The 19,119-nt window shown below is 44.1% G+C and overlaps 1 protein-coding gene across 4 annotated transcripts in view; it reads right to left on the bottom strand.

Annotated features, from left to right (window-relative positions):
* Positions 1-19,119, bottom strand: part of PALM2AKAP2 (PALM2 and AKAP2 fusion) — a 366,754-nt gene that overhangs the window by 259,683 nt on the left and 87,952 nt on the right. The gene's annotated exons all lie outside the window — the stretch shown is intronic.

Raw genomic sequence — 19,119 nt, 5'->3', positions numbered from 1 at the left:
CCAAGAGTCTGCCAATGAGAACCTCCAGATACAAAATGTTTCACATGTAGAGATCAAAGCCTGGGTCACAAAGCATTATGTAAGCCGAAATAGAGAAGCTCTTAGAAGCAAGACCTGCATCGGGTCCAAAGGAGAAGAATGCCCTTTAAAACGGATCCAGAGGCTTGTGCTTTTAATGGAAGCCTTCTGTCAAAGGGATGATCTGATTTGCCACTTGAAATGGAAACTTTGGGATAAAGAGTACTTTGTGTCCCCAAATAATATATTAAAAAAAAAAAAAAAAGCTGCCTCTTCTCAGTGACTTGGCTTGTACAGAACTGGCACAAGCCATCTCTTTATCCAGCTGTGGTCCCACCCCTGGATGTGTCTGTTATTCCTGGATCCGGAGGCTAAGGGAGAATTACCTGTTGAAAGCACAGGAAATCTCACTGCAACACGCAGCTGTAAGAGAGAGCTCAGGGCAGACTAGATTGGGTATTGAAATAGTGCAGGCACTTCAGTATGGAAGATCTCACACGGGGCACGAATTTGTGTGTGTGTGAATGACTGAAGGATCATAAGCTTCCTAGGCACATATGAGGGTTCTCGTATTCCCACAAAACCCAAATTATCCCTCAAATATAACAGCAGACGTGTGTGTCATGCTTTACAGCTTACAGAGTCCTTTCACAGCAGTTAGGGATTGTTTTGTTCCTATCTGGGTTTTTTTTTTTTTTCCATTATTTTGTTTATTTTTCAATAAAAAAAATTTTTTTGGACACCCTATGGAGTTCCCCGACCAGAGATCAGATCCGAGCCGTAGTTGCAACCTATGCCACAGCTACAGCAACGCTGGATCCTCAACCCACTGTGCCAGGGGTTAAGGCACAGGTATCAAACCTGCGTCCCAGTGCTCCAGAGACATCACCAATCCTCTTACGCAGTAGTGGGAACTCCTATTTATTTATTTTTAAGTTGAAGTATGGTTGGTTTACCATGTTGTATTAGTTTCAGGGGTATAGCAAAGTGGTTCAGTTATACATATATACATATCTTTTTTTTCCAGATTCTTTTCCTTTCTAGGTTATTACAAGATATTGGATATAGTTCCCTGAGCTATACAGTAAGCCCTTCTTGGTTATCTACTTTATATACAGCAGTGTGTATATGTTAATCCCAAACTCCTAATTTATTCATCCCACCCCATTCCTATGTTATAGATAAGAGAATTGAGATGAAGGAAAAAAAGAGAAATCGGCATCAAAATACCTTTCATGTCAAGATCTGATTTCTTCTAAGTCTCCCCAATTGTTTCTATAAGTGAGAGGCAGCAGGACATAGTGCAAAGGAGCCAGGATCAGGAGTTCAATTAGCCTGCCATTTCCTAGAGGAAAATATGAGGAATTGCCTCGATTTTCTAAGTCTTCACTTCCTCGTGTATCAGATGGTTATAAGGATATGGAAGAGCTATTTCTATGCTATGAAGATTAAATGAGTTAATATTTAAACTATCTCAGAGTATCTCCTGCCATTGAGTAAGCATTATTTAACATGAATTCTATCTCTTCTGGTGCTTTTTAAAAAATTGAATTCAAAGACCATTTTGTGAGGAGTTCCTGTTGCGGCTCCGCAGTAACAAACCTGACTAGTATCCATGAGGATGCAGGTTCGATTTCTGGTCTTACTCAGTGGGTTAAGGATGTGGTGTTGCGGAAAGCTGTGGTATAGGTCAGACTCGGCTCAGATCCCACGTGGCTGTGGCTGTGGCTGTGGTGTATGCCAGGAGCTGCAGCTCCTATTGGACCCTAGCCTGGGAACTTCCATATGCTGCAGGTGTGGCCCGAAAAAGCAAACAAAACAAAACAAAATTGTCAGATACTGCATGCACTCCTTTACAAGACAAACCAAAACATATTCAATGGAATAAATTCCAATTCAGCCTCTGAATCATATAGTTCGTGGTTCCTAAGATTCAAGAACACCCATAGATGTTATGTTAAAACAGTTTTCCAGAGAATGTAAATGAGCTCATCATCTGAAGGCTGAAAGGAAAATTTAGAAAACTGATTATTGGCCTCAACAATGGTGAATGTTAGCATGTGTGTGTGTGTACATATTTTTAAAAATCCAGAAAATCTAATTCAAATTCTCAGAGTGAAAGAGGCTTATGTGCGCATGTGGCTCCATCTAGTGGCGAGTAGTGTCCTGTTCCGCCAACAGGGGTAGCATGCTTGGGAATTTACCTAAAGTGTCTGGGAGGAAACCACTGTGCTTTGCATTTGGTATCACGTGGTTCTTTGGGACAAGAAAGCTCATCATATCAACATTCGAGTGTCCATCATCCTCAATGCTTTGTTCCCTTGTTCTCAAAGGAACAGTGCACTTTGCCGCTAGTGGGTGTGTACAGGAATCTGCAGCCAAACCCTGTGAACCTAACTTGTTATAGACTCTATAACAGGGAAAGAAACTGGTTGAGAAGATCTTTAAGGTTTTGGGAGGCAGGGACTGGGAGCATCTGAACCATCTTCATTTCTATAACATCCACGTGATGTAAGACATTATCAGTGGGCTACAGTAAGTCACCCCAAAGGCCAGTGGTGAACAACCTAACCAGTGACCCCATGGTCCAGCAGGGCCAACCTCTGCCAACACCCACGTCCTCTCTACCACTGAAGCTGGTCACTGTGTTGACACAGACCCTGACACCCTCGGCTATCCTCACTTCTGCAAAGCAGCAGCAAGACCCTGCAGGTGTGCAAAGCCCCATCCCCAGCCCTGAGGTTGGCTTGGGGTGTCCCCACCTCTTTGCTTAAGGAGCAGCCCTTTCTCCCATACATCTGGTAATGCAGCCCCTGGAGCCAGTAGCGACATTTGGTTCATGAGGTCAAGCACAAGATGAAGTTCATGACGTCTGTGAGGTGCCAATTGCAGAGGCCAGGCCACGGTCATCTCAGGAACACCAGCACCCAACCCAAGGACTCGTCAAAAGAGATCCTGGGTTCCCATGGCACTGAGTGGGGGCCTGCACCCCCGCTGCCTGCTCTCCAATGTTCTCCTCTCCTCTCAGCCAGGGAAGGGTTTAGCTGTGTTCCCCCTGGACAGGAAGTTCCTCCCAGAGCCAACAGGTCCACATACATCCTTGGATTTCGACGTCAACCAGGGCCAATGGCAGAGTGCATGTCTGGGGACAGCATCCTTGGATTTCGACGTCAACCAGGGCCAATGGCAGAGTGCATGTCTGGGGACAGACGGGCAGGCTCTGCAATGAGGCTGTGGCACCTTCTACCCTAAGTGCTAGCTGAGGCATGGCTGAGTAGATCAATAAGTTCATGGATTTGCTCCACCTTTAAATGAATTGAACAGAATTGGCCCTTTTAAAAGAATTCAATGATGACACATCTCACCAGACAAAGGACTATAAGCAGGGCTTCATAAGAGACCCGGGTCCTCTTCTGCTTTAAAAGGATTACTTCCACCTTCTCAGGGACCCAGTCAATGTAAAATGAGGGGATGGCTGAATTGACTTCATAATGAAAGAATGTTACTGTTCCAACCACATTCCTCCCTTCAAGTTCTCCTGCTGGCTAGAGAGATACAAGACCCACAGAGGACAAGCTCTGTCCTGTAAGAAGACAAAGACAAAAGGATACGAACTCAATATGTGCTGGGCACAGATTAGCCACCTTACCTGTATAAACTAAGTGAAGCCTTACAAGAACTCAGTGAGATACCCAGTACTGATTCCCGCTTTACAGACAGGCTAAGTAGCTTGTCCAAAGTCCCATACAATTAATGAGGGGCAGACCTGAAGTTCACACCAAGGTCAGTTAATGTCAAAGATCATACTCTTTTCCCTGCATCTTGGAATAAGCCCCTGCTCCGCCTTTCAGAAGCAAAGGGAAAGAGGAACCGCTAATTCATGGCAGAACTCCATTCAGGGTCAAGATATTGCTGAGATTAATAATCATAACGAGGAGGGGGAGGAAGAGCAGGAGGGGGAGGGAGAGGGGAGGGAAGGCGGGGGGAGGATGATGCTCTATGTGACGCTTTCTCTGGCTCAAGCATGAAGATCTCGGAATTACTGAGCGATCTGCCCTCTAGCATCCTGGTCCAGCCCGACCCAACCTAAACTAACAGTCCGCGTAGCTGGTTCCCAGTCTACCTTTGACTTGTCTACCTCCCTCTTTCTCTAACTATAGCATTGAATGAGCATCTGAGTTGCACCCCTGGGTTTATTACAGTTCCCCTGCTCTGAAACGTTTAATCATGTTCCACGAGCTTGAGGATCAATTCTAAGTCCCTCAGCTCACGCAAAGCCCTTTAGGATCTGACTCCAACCTGCTATTCTAGTCTTTTCTCCAGAATTGCTTCTATAGTTAGGTCTGTGATTCTCTGGTGTTTAAAGAGATGGCAGATCCTGTGCAGAAGGAATGGCTCACGCTAGCCATGCCTGGACCACTGCTGCTGATAAAGAGGGTGATTCTGTGAGAATAGCAATCAACTGTTTCCCATGCTCACAGTTTCCATGCTCTCCTCCCCGCCCCCCGCCCCCCCCCCCCCCCCCAGCTCCAGGCAGGGACAACATGCCAGAGATAGTAACAGCCTCCAAATGGAGTTGGGCCCTCTTCAGCTGTTTACAACAGGTGGCTGAGCTGTGACAAGCCAAATAAGCTTGGTCAGTACAGAGCGTCCATGACAACCAGCAGACCTTGCCAGTTAAGCTTCAATCCAATACGCATGTGGCCAGCATCCTCGTGACTGCATCATCCGGTAAATCAAGACTAGCTCTAGAGCTGGGATCCAGCCTGGGGCCTACAGGGGCCAAGGCCTCACTGAGGCCGAGGAAGGGCCCCCATGGATGATATCCCTGTCTATTTGCTCCATCTCAGTGACAGCCCTTTAGCTCCCATCCCGACATAGCCTTCATGGTTCATTTCCTCTGAGCCTGGAATTTCCTTCTTATGAATCGAGGCCTCTTAAACTTGACTTTGTATCTTTTATTTTTTAGAAGTGGAGCCATCACTGCTTTAAAAGCTTCAAGTATTAAAAGTTCTGGGTTGAGGACTTCCTGTTGTGGCTCAGCGGGAACAAACCCAGCTAGTACCCATGAGGATGCGAGTTCGATCCCTGGCCTTGCTCAATGGGCTAAGGATCCGGCTTTGCTGTGCGCTGCGGTGTAGGTTGCAGACATGGCTCGGATCCAGTGTTGCTGTGGCTGTGGTGAAGGCCAGCAGCTGTAGCTCTGATTTGACCCCTAGCCTGGGAACTTCCATATGCCATGGGTGCGGCCTTAAAATGCTAAAAAAAAAAAAAAAAAAAAAAAAAAAAAAGTTCTGGGATGGGACCACAAAGCCCTGTCTGAGGTCAAAGTTAACTTTCTTGGCAGTAAGAAGTCCTTCTCAGAAGAGGACCTTCTAATATTAAATGGTAGGACTCATGAGCAATAGAAACATAAGTCCAGAAGGTCCAGGAGATCTCCAATTACCCAAAGTGCAGGGACTTTGAAGAGTGGACTTCCACTGTCATTGAGTGGATCCAGGTCTCTTGAGGGTAGTGACTCTTCCATTTTCATCTCTAACTGAGCTTGGCCTCTATTGTAGCATTTTGATAAATGTTTATTTTTTTAACTCAGTGAATTTTATTATATTTATAGTAGTACAACCATCATCACAACTTCATTTTATAGCATTTCCATCCAAAACTCCGAGCCCATCTCTCCCCCACCTCCATCCTGTTTCCTTTGGTAATGATAAGTTTTTCAAAGTCTGTAAGTCAGTTTCTATTCTGCAAAGAAGTTCAGTGTATCCTGGTTTTAGATTCCACATATAAATGATAGCATATGATGTTTGCGTCTCACTGTCTGACTAACTTTGCTTGGCATGGTAATTTCTAGGTTTATCCATGGTGCTGCAAATGCCATTATTTCATTCCTTTTTATGGCTGAGTAATATTCCATTGCATATATGTACCACATCTTCTTTATTTACTCCTCTGTTGATGGACATTTAGGTTGTTCCCACGTCTTGGCTATTGTATATAGTGCTGCAATGAACATTGGGTACATGTATCTTTTTGGGTCATGGTTTTCTCTGGATAGATGCCTGGGAGTGGGATTGCTGGATCAAATGTTAATTCCATTTTTAGTTTTCTAAGGAATCTCCATACTGTTTTCCATAGTGGCGGCACCAATTTACATTCCCACCAACAGTGCAATAGCATTCCCTTTCCTCCACACTCTCTCCAGCATTTACTGTTTGTAGACTTTTTGATGATGGCCATTCTGGCTGGTATAAGGTGGTACCTCATCATAGTTCTGATTTGCATTTCTCTAATAACTAGCAATGTTGAACATCTTTTCATGTGTTTTTTGGCCACCTGGAGATAAATGTTTGTTGAATGAATGAATACACCTTAGAAAGATTAATCTCAGCCAAATCCCACCAGAGTAGAAGCCCCGATCCCAAGGCCCTCAAGGACCATTCCTTTCTCTGAACTCCTGCTATCTTGAGAACAGGTATGACACCTCCAGCAGCTGTCATATGTATATGCCATCCATCAGACACCTAGACTGTTAGATCCTAAGAGGAGAGGAGAAGACATCAACCTCTTTTGTATAATCCCAACATCTTGCCCATTGCTATGTGTGACACACCATGACCATCTACTTAATAATCTTGTTCCAAATGGATATTATATCAACCACATCAGGCCAATTAGTTGTGATCACGGCCATTTGCTAATGGCAGTTTTTGTCCACACTTCTACGTAAATGAAAGCCATGCCAAGAAAGCAATCTTCTTTAGTTCAGGTCATGATTAAATGTCAATCAAAGGAATGGAGACAAAGGCTCAACATCCAGTAGGGAATGCCTGTCAGAGAGAAATCTCACAAGCCTTTATACGTAGAACAACTGTGGGTATGTCACCTGTGCTACCTTCATTCTGTTCTTCCTCCTTCCAGTAACTGTATAGGAAAGCCCTTGGAGCCAGGCAGTGCGCGAGGCGATGGGAATATAAAAGTGAATACTATACTCTCTTATCCTGTAGGAAGCTGAGGCTGGAGGGATGGAGAGAGGAAAAAACAACAGCTTCATATGTGCTACAATACAGTAAGTTCTAGGCTACAAACACTTCTGGTGGCCATGTATCCAGTGTTCAGGGCTCAGAGAAAGTTGTACCTTAACTAAGGCCTGGCGGATCCATAGGAGGTGGCCAGGTGAAGAGGAGCAGAAGAGTGTTCCCTGCAACAGGAACAGCATGTGCAAAGAACTTGACCCAGCGAGAGCATGGTCTGTGCAGGAAACTGCAGAGAGTGACTTGGGGCGGGGGGGTGATTGGAGGCGGAGGAGGAGGCAATTAAGGGAGATAATGTTGGAGAAGTAAGCAGAGGTCCTGTCTTAAATAGGAAGGAGTTTGGACTTTATCTTTCAGTCCAAAGGGACATGGGGGCAGGTTTTTAAGCTGGAGAGTGGCATAATCAGATCGAAATTTTGGAAGACACTTCTGGTGGCTGGACAGAGTTTGGGTTAGAAGGATACCACCCTAGAGGAAGGAGGACTGTTAAGAGGCTGCTGAAGCAATCCCACAGGGAAAGCGATGGCCTGGACTAGGGTCATGGCAGTGGGGGTGGAGAAGAGTGAAAGGATTCTAGAAATGTTTGTGACATAAAGTTAACAAACAAACATAGGGTAGAGAGGGGGAGATGAATCAAGGACGATGCCCTGGTGTCAGACTTGAGCATGTGGATGCACAGTGGTGCTTTTCAATGACATTCAGAACCAAAGCGAGGGAATTTACTAGAGAAAGTAATGAGTTCAACTTCTGACATGTTGGGGTTTAGGCATCTGGGTGAGAGCCAAATGGATATGTCCAGGAGAAGGATGGCTGAATGGACAGCTCTGGAGAGAAAAATCAGGATGAAAGAATGTTTGTATATCAGAAGCCATGGGAACAAAGGCTATCACTTCAAATATGAAAAGAATAAGGAGCATCAACGTAAGAACCTTAAAGGAACAGCATCTCAAGGATGGCCAGAGGAAGAAAAGACAGAATGATGCTGGCATTTCAAGTAAACCAAGGAGGAAGGATGGTTCAAGTAAGAGGGAGCATTCAGGGGTCTCATCTGATACAGAACAGTCAGCTAAGGTGAGGATTAAAAAGTCCCCATCATGCTGAGCCACTGGTGATGTGGCAAGTGCAGGGTCAGAGGGCATGTAGGAGAGTGAACAGGAGGTGAGGGGGTGGAGACGCTGGGCATGGAAGATCGCTCCAGGAAGTGTGGGGCTGAAGGGGAGGAGGGGGAGGGCAGTTAGTGAAGATGGGGTATGGAGTCAGTGGAGTTTGAGGAGGGGGAGAATGTCTTACAACAAATGGCTCTTCCAAAGTCAGCTATGCATTCATGGGATGTTCACAAGCATCACATTGTTTTTATTAAGACCCCTAATTGGTACCTTCTAGATTGACCTCTTGAAGGTGCAATAATTCAACAAGCAATGGCGAACATGTCCTAATGAAGGAAACAACTGTCAGATCTTATAAATGGGGACATAAACTAGTCCAGGCAAGAGATATTTCCAACATATATCAGAGCAGAAGCATGAATTCAGCACTCTGTGAAATGCTTCAAATGGCTAAAAAAGACAGGACTTTTGAGATCTGTTACCTCACCCATAAAACATTATGGATAGATGCAAACTATTGCATTTAGAATGGATAAGCAACTACTGTATCTCATGGGGAACTATGTCCAGTCTCTTGGGGAAGAACATGATGGAAGAGAGTATGAGAAAAAGAAGATATATATATATATATATATATATATATATATATATATATATATATATATGAATGAATGACTGGGTCACTTTCCTACACAGCAGAAATTGAAGGAACATTGTAAATCAACTATATTTAAATACAAAAATTTAAAAACACTATGGAGAGAAAATTTTGGAGAACGGGAGTCTGTGTGTACATGCAAAGTTGAAGTAACCTGTATTTGAAGTATTGGGAGTTTGACTTTGATACTGCTATGACCTGGGGCAGGTGTGAAGGGTATAGTTGTTGCTGCCAAGGAAGTGAGGTACCACTGCTTATGTGCTTTTTTTGGTTCAAATTACTGTTATTTTTAAATAAAGGTATACCCAAAATTAATTCTCCTTAGAGAACAGAGACCACCACAAATAGATTTCAAAGGATACTTCAGTAAACTATTTTTGGCCCTATTAAAGTATAAATCCTTCTGATTTGTTAATGTGACTAACCTCATTTAATGCAAATTCCCATACTCCAGTGATCAAAGGATGTTTCATGTATACAGCAAGTGGGCCCCTCCACACTCCCTGTCTTCCTGAATGAGCTGGTAGCAAACCCAGGGGAACTGGGGGGAAAGAACGTGAGTACCACAAGGCACAAAGGTCTTTTTGAAAATGGTGATGTACAATCATTCCCACCCCCCCCCCCCAAAGAAAAAACAACCATAAACCTGTACTTACTTATACTGATCAAAGTGAATGTGATTTGGAACATAGCTCAGGATTAAATTAAGGTCCCTTCAAATACGTAAATAGTGAAAACTGATCTGAGAATCATCCCATTTGCTTGAAGCAAACACGGGTTTTGGGTCACGGCAGATAACTAGCAGCTATCTTTGTCAGATGCTATTTTGAGAACTTTACATGAGTTCACTCCTCTCATCCTCTCAACAATCCTCTAAGTATGTACTGTGCGTATTTCCATTTTACAGATGAGGAAACTGAGGCACCATATATGATGTAAGCAGTTCAAGGCCATGAGAGGTGGTGAAGTGAAGATTCGAGTAGAGTGAGAATGCTTGCTCTGGACCTTAAACCATTCATTCCGCCTTCCTCGGAGGATGATGGGTTGGCCTCAGACCTTTCTGCTCACAGAAGGTGGCAAATCCTTGTGGAAAATCCACATTTCCTGTTACTAGAATTCTGTATATAATCTGGAAATCACCTCTAAGGAGTGGCAAAAAAGAACTTGGGACTAATTACTAAGTGAAGCAAAAGATGGCTGGAGAAGATGCCAGGTAGGCCATGTGAAAGCCAGTGGGATCATTCCAAATAGAAGCCCAAGGAGCATCTTAATAATGTTCTTTATCAGCGCTGCATCCGACTCTACCAGACATAGGACATACCTGGAACCTAAGTGTAGCTCTTAGAGATACGAGGTATGAGAGATACATCCTTGAAACAGGAGGATGTCCCTTCTGACTCTCCCCAGTAGTTCTGTGGTCTGAGGGTGGCTTCCTCCCTGCCTGGCTCCACTAATACGGTCAAGGCCATGGCAGTGCCGGCCAAAGGAATAGCCACTCAATTGTAGAATCTCCCTCCCCCTTCTTTAGAAATAAGAGGAATGTGCATCACTCTGAAGTGGTGCAAGTGTGGTCCTACCTGAAGGCAGGAGCTGCACACACCGGTTGCCAAGGGTATTTCCAGCTCTCAGATGATTTTCTTAACCATGGAGAGTCTTTCAGATGGTCTCCCAAACCAAATCATCTCTCTGGGCCTCCTGACAAAAATTCCTCGGAGGTCCCCAGGGAGAGAAAATCTTATTCTTATTCCTATTTACAGATTCATCTGGGACATTAACTGATTTTTCTCAAGATCACACACCAAGACATCTGTGTGGTGAATGTTAAAACATCAGTGGCTTAGAGTCCTGTCCTTTTGTTTCACAGAGCAGACCCCAGCACCCTCATATTACCCTGTATGGAAGGCCTGAGATGCCCCCAAGTTCTGCTTGTAAGACAGCTGCTCCCGAGAAAACCATATCATCATCCTGGGCCATTAATTTGGAATTTGTGATTACTCATCAGGGGCCGAGATTTTCTATTGCATTAGCTATAGGCAAAGATGGAAGCTCTGAGACAGCCTAGGGGACCTGAGTTTCCTTGCAGGAAGATCAATGGCTGGCTGGGGTATTCTGAAAGTCCTGGGGTCTCTCCTGGCCTCAGGTGTGATGGGGTGCTCAGTCTAAAGACTCTGCAAGTATTTCTCTAGATCTAAAGATAAATGGGTGCAAAGAGATGGCAAGGACTATCTTTCCACATTTAGGGAAGAACTGTGATCGTGGGAAATATACTCATCTCTCTGGTATCTGCTCTGCAGCAGTGTGGTCAAGGACTATGGTTTTATCTAACCCATCACAGACCAATGTGACACTCAGCTTATGACATGTGTGACTCACCAAGGGCTGCGGCAACCCAAAAACTACAGTCTGAAAACTAGTCTCAGAGGTAGAGCCACTGAGTACCACTTGGTTGTCATGGCAATGCCAAATTGCTGCTAACGTTTCCAAACACTCTTCTGGTAGTTTCTGTCCTTATCTTGTTACAGACTGATAACAACTGGTAATAAACAGGTGCCTGACTGGAGACAGTCCATGAACATACTTTAAATAGCACTGGGATTAGCCATTTTTCTCTAGCAAAGCAAGTCCCCTAAGGACCTGAGCAGATCATCACTCTGACAATCTAGATGGTTTTTTTTTTTTTTTTTTTTTTTTAGGGCTGCACTCGCAGCATATGGATGTTTCCAGACTAGGGGTCAGTTTGGAGCTGTAGCTGCTGGCCTACACCACAGCTCCCAGTAACACCAGATCAGATCCCCAAGCCACTGAGCTAGGCCAGGGATCGAACCCACATCCTCAAGGATACTAGTCGGGTTCATTAACCGCTGAGCCACAATGGGAACTCCTGATTTTTAAAAAAATAAGTAATTGGAAAGCAGAATGTCCCTTCAAAAAAATAACCTGCTGAGATAACTCCAGCTTCTCACCCGATTTCACCAGGTGTGCCCCACAATTGGCCTGAATTTGTCTAAAATTCATTGATCATGTTGTCCTACTTCTTTTGCCCCCAGAGTTGTTCTTATAACAACTGCAAGTATATATGTACCCAACAAAGGAACACCTCAATATATAAGGCACATGCTGAGCACCATAAAAGGAGAAACCAACGGTAACACGATAATAGCAGAGGACTTTTAACACCCCACTTACATCAATAGACAAATCATCCAGACAGAAAATCAATAATGAAACACAGGCCTTAAATGACACATTCTGGATACTTCAAAACCCAATCTACTAACCAATAATGAAGCAACTGAGGGAGCAGGCAAAACCCACGTAAGGCAAGATGCTTGCACAACATCTGGCAGGAGGCTCTTCCATTACTGGCCCTCAGGAAACTCACTCACAATGCAGATAGATGTGCTTGACTGCAATTTCAGAGTGCTTCCTCCCTCACCTGGCCCAGCTTCCTAAGCTGACCACAATCCAGAAGCATCCAGACTTCAAGGTCTATAAAGAGGGACTTTGCCATGTGGTCCCTGGAGAGTAGAGTGGGGACCAGAGAGCCAGTGGAAATTGGCTTTCATCCCAGGGGAAGATCCTTGTGACAATGAGAGTTGTTCCAGTGTGGACTTGGGTGTTACTTTGTGAGGAAGTGAGTCTCCTGTCACTTTCAGCCTCTGGGGAGAGATTATCTACTGACTTCTACTCACTGGGTTCACGGCGAATTCGAGTATCAGATAAAAGTTGATCCAGATAACACCTCTGTTAGGCATGCTCTAAGATTTCACGGTTTTATGAGCTGTCATAAAAATCGCTGCCTTTGCAAAACCAGCCCAGTATTGGATGCCAGGAAAAAAAAGGGGGGGGGCAACCATTACTTTTTAATGCAGAACTGACTTTCATGGCTCAGTGTTTGAGACACGCCTCCTATTTCAAGCAACTGAAACACTTCATGTCATTCTGCACTGAGAATCATTAATGTTATCTTCACAAATCTTTTTAGGGTTCTGTATTCTGAAGCTACTTGATGGGGTTTTTTTTTTTTTTATCTTAGTATTAACACTTGTAATTCTGGGCTTTAGAGCAGGGGTTCTCAATTGGGGGCTATTTTGTGTCCCCTAGGAGATACTCAGCCACACTTGAAGATACTTTGATTGTCATTGACTAGAGGTGGAGGGTGGTGCTACTGGCATTTACTTGGTAGAGGCCAGGAAGCTGCTACATATCCTGTAAAGCACAGGACAGCCACCCACAACAAATGATCATCTGGCCCAAAATGTCAATAGTGTTACTCATGGGAACTCTCTCTAAAAGGACAGAGAAAACAATAACAATAGCACTACTCTTACCTCCTGACAGCCTACTGTACTTGGCACTTCACAAATGCACATAATCTCCACATATGACAACAACTCTTCAGAATGGGCATTGCTATCCCCAGCATACGGGTAAGGAAATTCAAGTCCAGAGAGGTTACATGGCTTATCCAGGATTAAACAACCTGTAAATTCAGAACTAGGGCTCAAACCAAGGTCAATTAAATCCCAAGGTCCAGGTTCCTAAGCAGTATGCTATGCTGGGAGCCCTTTACTCAACTCTGCATCACTTCCAGCAGAGATTTAAGCTGTACACAGCTGAGAAAGTGTACTCACAAGCAAAGGGCTTAGTGAGAGAAGGAAAGGAACCAAATCTGAAAAACAGAACCTGTCCTTCCTGAAAGAGCCTGAAGGGGGCAGCCTCCCCAGTCATGATGACCACTCACTTTGGATCCAAGCCCAGCACCTGCCAGGTCTCTGCCCATTTACTTCCTAAAGAGGCATTTATGGGGGCTGAGGAGGAAGGCGCACGTTTACCTGTCCATCCACTTAAACCATGAGGTAAACTTTAGTTGATCTCAATGAATACCACAGGTCTCAGATTTTTAGCTTTGAATAGCAACTCTTGGGATTCTGGAGAATATGCTTTGGAGCCAAATGCTGGCTCTTTCACTTCTTAAGGGGGCATTTGGAGCAGCAAATTACTTTATCTCCTAAGCCTCGGTTCTCCCGGCTATAAAATGAGCATCATTATCATCACCATTACTCTGAGGGAACGTGCTGGGGATGAAAGAATATTCAGGAATTTAAGGAGGCCCCAGAGCAAGGTTAGTACCCAGGACAGAGTAAGAGACCAATGAATATTAGATGATCTAGTGCTATCATTATGTCACCATACGGTTTATAGTATATAGAGATTTCTTTCGGAGAACCAAAAAGAATAGGAATGAGATCAGGACTCGCCAAATGTGCTGGAAGGGCACAGATGTGGAAAGCCAATGTGGCATGCTCCATGCCCTGCCGAGAAAGAACAGTGTAGCTGAGTTAAAATTAGCAGGCAAAAAGAACACACTGAATTCTGAGCAAGTGTCCTTGTGATTCCAAGGAACATTGCGGTGGATGCCTTTTCTAGAAAGGCTATTTGTGGGTGGCTGTCATCTTCTTGGTTGCCAAAATCCCATAAAATAACACACACATGCTTATGCCTGATGTCGCCCGACTTCTGCTTTGAGCCTCTCAAGAATGTGGAAAATGAAATGAATTCTAGTGTCCATCAGAGACCAACAAAGGCACTCGAAGAATCTTGAGTCGGAAGCAGAGATGAGCCAAACCCCTTGCATCTTGAATTTTCTTTCTAAAAAGCTGCATGGCCCTCTCTGGGTTAGCAACCGAGATGTCAATATTTTATTCAATGAATATTTTGATGTGACATATTTTAGAACTGACGCTGTTCAGATGAATGAATCACCTCTGGGATGAGTCAGTTACACACAGGGCTTTTGTTTCTAAGAGAACTTAATCTCTTTTCCCGTTTCTGGCCTGTCTCCAAAACTACTTCCTTCTGCAATAGTACATTTCTCTGCACAGGTATATTTGTTCAAAGAGGGCTCCCTAGCCAAATTAGAGCATCCCAGAGTACTGCAGCTGGAAGATCCTGAGAGATGCCTTGCTGAGAAGATGAGGAAACTGAGACCAGAGAGGATGAGAGACTTGCTCAAAGTCACACAGCAAATTACTGGCAGAGCTAGAATCAGCACCTTGGCTTTGCAACAGTTTGTTCTATTTTCATTTACTGCTCTGAGGTCTCTCATCCTCACTGGGGTAATTCCAAGGCAGGGGAGGGGAGAGACAAATTGAAATAAAACCTGGTGAAATTAGAGAATCTTAGAAGGGAAAACCACAAGGTGAGTGATAAGGCTTTTTAATTGGAGAAGACACTAAGGAGACAGACTAGTGTGGATCTAATTGCCTAAAATTTCCAAAAGCATCAATGGGAAATCCAGATGTGGTCTTCCAGTGACTCCCAGGGACCCACCACATCCAATGATGGTGTGGACAAATGGTTGATGATGGGCCCAAGCCAGAACAATCCTTTGGGCTTTCCCAATATCCCACCCCAATGGGAAATAAAGCACACAGAAGATCAAACATTCAAAATGTTTTAAAAAGAAAAATATCTCATTCAAACTTTGCTTTCAATAATTCCAGCTTTTTTTTTTTTTTTTGTCCATTTTACTTCTGGTTTCTAGTGAGCCAAGAATATAATCAATAGACAGGGCCATACGGACATTGCCCGTGAAAAGTTGTACAAAGAATATGACACTTGATTTATCCATTTACTGAGTTCTCGTCTTCCTTTCTTGTCACCTTGATGTCATCATTTCAAGGCTACATTGCTCTTAATTTCAGTCAAAAATCTTGAAAAATGGTAGAATTTTCTTGCCTTTGGGAAAATAGCCAGCTGTCTTGACCTGTATCAATTTGAGTCTGATAAACCAAGGCTGTTTCTGATCAAATGAAAGCTTGGCTCCATAGTAGGGCCTAGGGCGAGAGACCTTAGCCCAGCGCCAGAGAGACAGCTCTGCTCTCACCTACAGGAATCCCAAAGCAGAGTTCGAGTTTCCTGGAGTCAAAGCACTCAGGCTTCAAATCAGTCTGAAATCAAGGGTCAGGGTTGTCCTTCTTTATCTGTTTATGTGAAATCAATTTTCTTACAAATACTACTTCCTTCTCACTTCCCTTGGGGATTACAGGTATTAAAATGGGATTTCATTTATGATCTATTCTCTTTTCCATTTATAGCAATTGTTCCTGAACTTGACCATGCACAGGAATTACCTGGAGCAGTCTTTGAAATATGTAAATTACTGAACGCTCCACTACATCCAAATTTCCTGGAATGAGGCCTTGAATTCATATTTTTAAAAAGCTTATCAAGTGATTCTAATGCCCAAATGTAATAGTCTAGTTACATTTCCCTTCCTTCCTTCCTTCCTTCTTTCCTCCCTCCCTTTCTTCTTCCCCTATTCCCCTCCTTCCTGTCCTCCCTGTGGGCTGCCCTTAAAATCTAAGCACCACATACAATAGTTTTAAAAGAGAGACAACAGTCTCAATTCCAAACCACCACCAATTTACAAGTAACATTTTGGAAGAAAACATATCTATAAACCTGGAACTTCCTGAGTGGTTCCTGGCACTGGAAAGAGTTTTTGAATCAGAATTAGAAAGGTGGTTATATTCTTTCTCCCCGAAGATATCTAGGGAAACAGACATATGTCTCAATGCAAATTCTCATGCTTTAAGTCTTTATCACACTCAGAATGGCCCAGATAAAAGCTAAGGTGTGACCTAAGTCCTACATACACTTGAAATTTTGAGTTAGGCTGCTACCTTGACCTTCTCTTACTCTAAATGAAATGACCCAGCTCTCCCTTAATCTTTCCTTGTAGGCATTCTCGCTGCTCCTTTTTTTTTTTTTTTTTTTTTTTGCTTTTTAGGGCCACACATGTGACATATGGAAATTCCCAGGCTAGGAGGTCAAATTGAAGCTGCAGCTGCCGGCCCACACCACAGCCACAGCAATGCAGGATCTGAGATGAGTCTTTGACCTACACCGCAGCCCATGGCAATGCTGGATCCTTATGTTTATAATGAGGCTTTACAGCAGTTCAGGTGACTAAAGAGTGTGAGAGAGAGTCCATGCCTGATTTCAGGAAAGTGTCTTAGGTGACTGAATATCCTTTAGGGGAAGAGAGGGGAGAGTTCCTTTCTTCCCCTGGGACTGGAGCTTAAAGATGCTAAACACTGGGAGTTCCCGTCGTGGTGCAGTGGTTAACAAATCCGACTAGGGACCATGAGGTTTCGGGTTCGATCCCTGGCCTAGCTCAGTGGATTGACGATCCGGCATTGCAGTGAGCTGTGGTGTAGGTTGCAGACGCAGCTCGGATCCTGCGTTGCTGTGGTTCTGGTGTAGGCTGGCAGCTACAGCTCCGATTGGACCCCTAGCCTGGGAACCTCCATATGCTGCGGGAGTGGCCCAGAAATGGCAAAAAAAAAAAAAAAAAAAAAAAAAGATGCTAAACACTGCAGAGGAGAAGCAAGATGAAGTGAGGTGGAAATTGACATTTAGGGTAGAAAGAAACGCCTCCCTCAGGGGGCCCTAAGGAGCAAATGACGCCCATTGGCAGTCCTGCTTCTACAGAGAAGCAGTTTCAGGGAACACAGCTCATCCCCCAGCAAATGGCCAATGGCTATTTGGCCAATGTCCAGCCAAGCCATGATTATGGCAGAAGAAAACGGCCCCTGAATCCAAGCCTAAACACCCTACCCCCACCCCTTTAGGCTGTTATGGTTTCTTTCCTTCTGGCTTGGCAATCTACCATGGAAATGGGCTCTAAGAGATTGCCTGCATGCATTGAGTGAGTTCTTTCTTCTCTTAACTCAAAAGCTTTTTTTTTTCAGAATACAGTCATGCCCACCTGAACCATAAACCAACCTCTAAGTTTTAGATCTCACTCCAGTGATTAATTTACTCAAAACTGAGTCTCGATTTAAGACTCTCTTTCCACGTGTAATGGCTTGTCACAGGAGGAGAGCTACCACCTGTGGGGCCAGAACAACAATATATTTGTATTCAAGCCAAACTGGAACTGCCAGTTTCGTTGAAAACCACATTTTCTGATGCCATTTAAGAAAACCAGAAAAAACCACACAACTAGTTTTATCCTACTTTCCAAATCCTGTCTGCCTTCCGGCTATAATAACACCTACTAGATGAAATGAACATACATGTCAGGGTCAGTGAGAAAAATACCCAGGTTTGAAAAAAAAATTTAAAGTCAAATTTTCTGCCCATCGGTGTGTACAAGGTCTCCCTCCATATCAGATCAGGGCTTGCAATTCTCATCTCTGATTCTCCATCCTGCCTGGAACTCCTTGGCAGCGCAGCGCTGCCCCCACTTGAACCTGAACCATGGGTTTTCCTGTGAACAGACTGTGTCCAGGCCACTTGGTTCCTAGGATTTTGCCAATCTGGATGGGAGACTAATCCCTCAGCCCTCTTCTGCCAGGCAGGGGTCCTTGGATGCACGTTGCACCCAGGACCCATCCTTGCATTCAACAAACAGCTATGGAACATCTGCTTGATGCCAGACCCATCTGTCATGATTACATAAAAATCAGTAAGAAAGAGACAGGAAAGAAACTGGAGGTTTTAACAATAAAGACAAAGGGATGTCGGATGGGGTCAACTGTGACTGCAGCTGAAAGCCCTGCGGACTTACCACTTTAAGACTTAAAAACAAACCTACGACACCATTTCTCAGAGCTACCTTTTCTTCTCCAATTTACTGGCAATATTTCAGATAACCCTTGGTTTTCTCATCCTGCCTAAGATGCAGCAAGCAGAGCCACTTCTGAAGAGAGGGAATCCCAGAGGCTCAGGACTCAGAGCTAATTCATCCAGCCTCCTCCCTCTTTCTATCTTCTGGGCTTCAAACAGGAAATCCCTTCCTTTCTTGGGTCCTAGAGGCACTTGTCCTCACAACCTTGAAGTCAGTACTTTCAGGATTAAAATTTCTTTTTCCAATGTCGTGTGTGTGTGAGAGAGAGAGAGTGTGTGTGTAGTTTAGCCTTTCCAGTGTTATACACACACACATATATTTTAGCCTTTACCCTCTGTATTTTAAGAAAAAGTGTGTGTGTGTGTGTACATGCATGCATGTTTATCTATATGTACGCACACACCTCCCATGTATGCTTTTTCCTAGTCACTTTACTCCACAAGCAAAACTTGGCCAGGCTGCTCTGAGAACCTATTTAAGAGACATTAGGGCCCAAGCAAAGTAGGGACACAGACCTTTGGGGCTTATAATCAGTTTGCATGTTCCTTTGGGGAGGTTACTGGAGTCCCCTGTGTACCCTCATTGGCTTCATTCACTTTTGGGTACAAATGACTGGTAGCAAGTTAGCTATTACTCTTCATATTTTTTCATGGCCACACCCAC

This window comes from Phacochoerus africanus, chromosome 2 (assembly GCF_016906955.1).
Source record: "Phacochoerus africanus isolate WHEZ1 chromosome 2, ROS_Pafr_v1, whole genome shotgun sequence".
Classification (NCBI taxonomy): Eukaryota; Metazoa; Chordata; class Mammalia; order Artiodactyla; family Suidae; genus Phacochoerus; species Phacochoerus africanus.
Note: the sequence above shows the minus strand (reverse complement) of the source record. Positions and strands in the feature narration are given on the sequence as shown.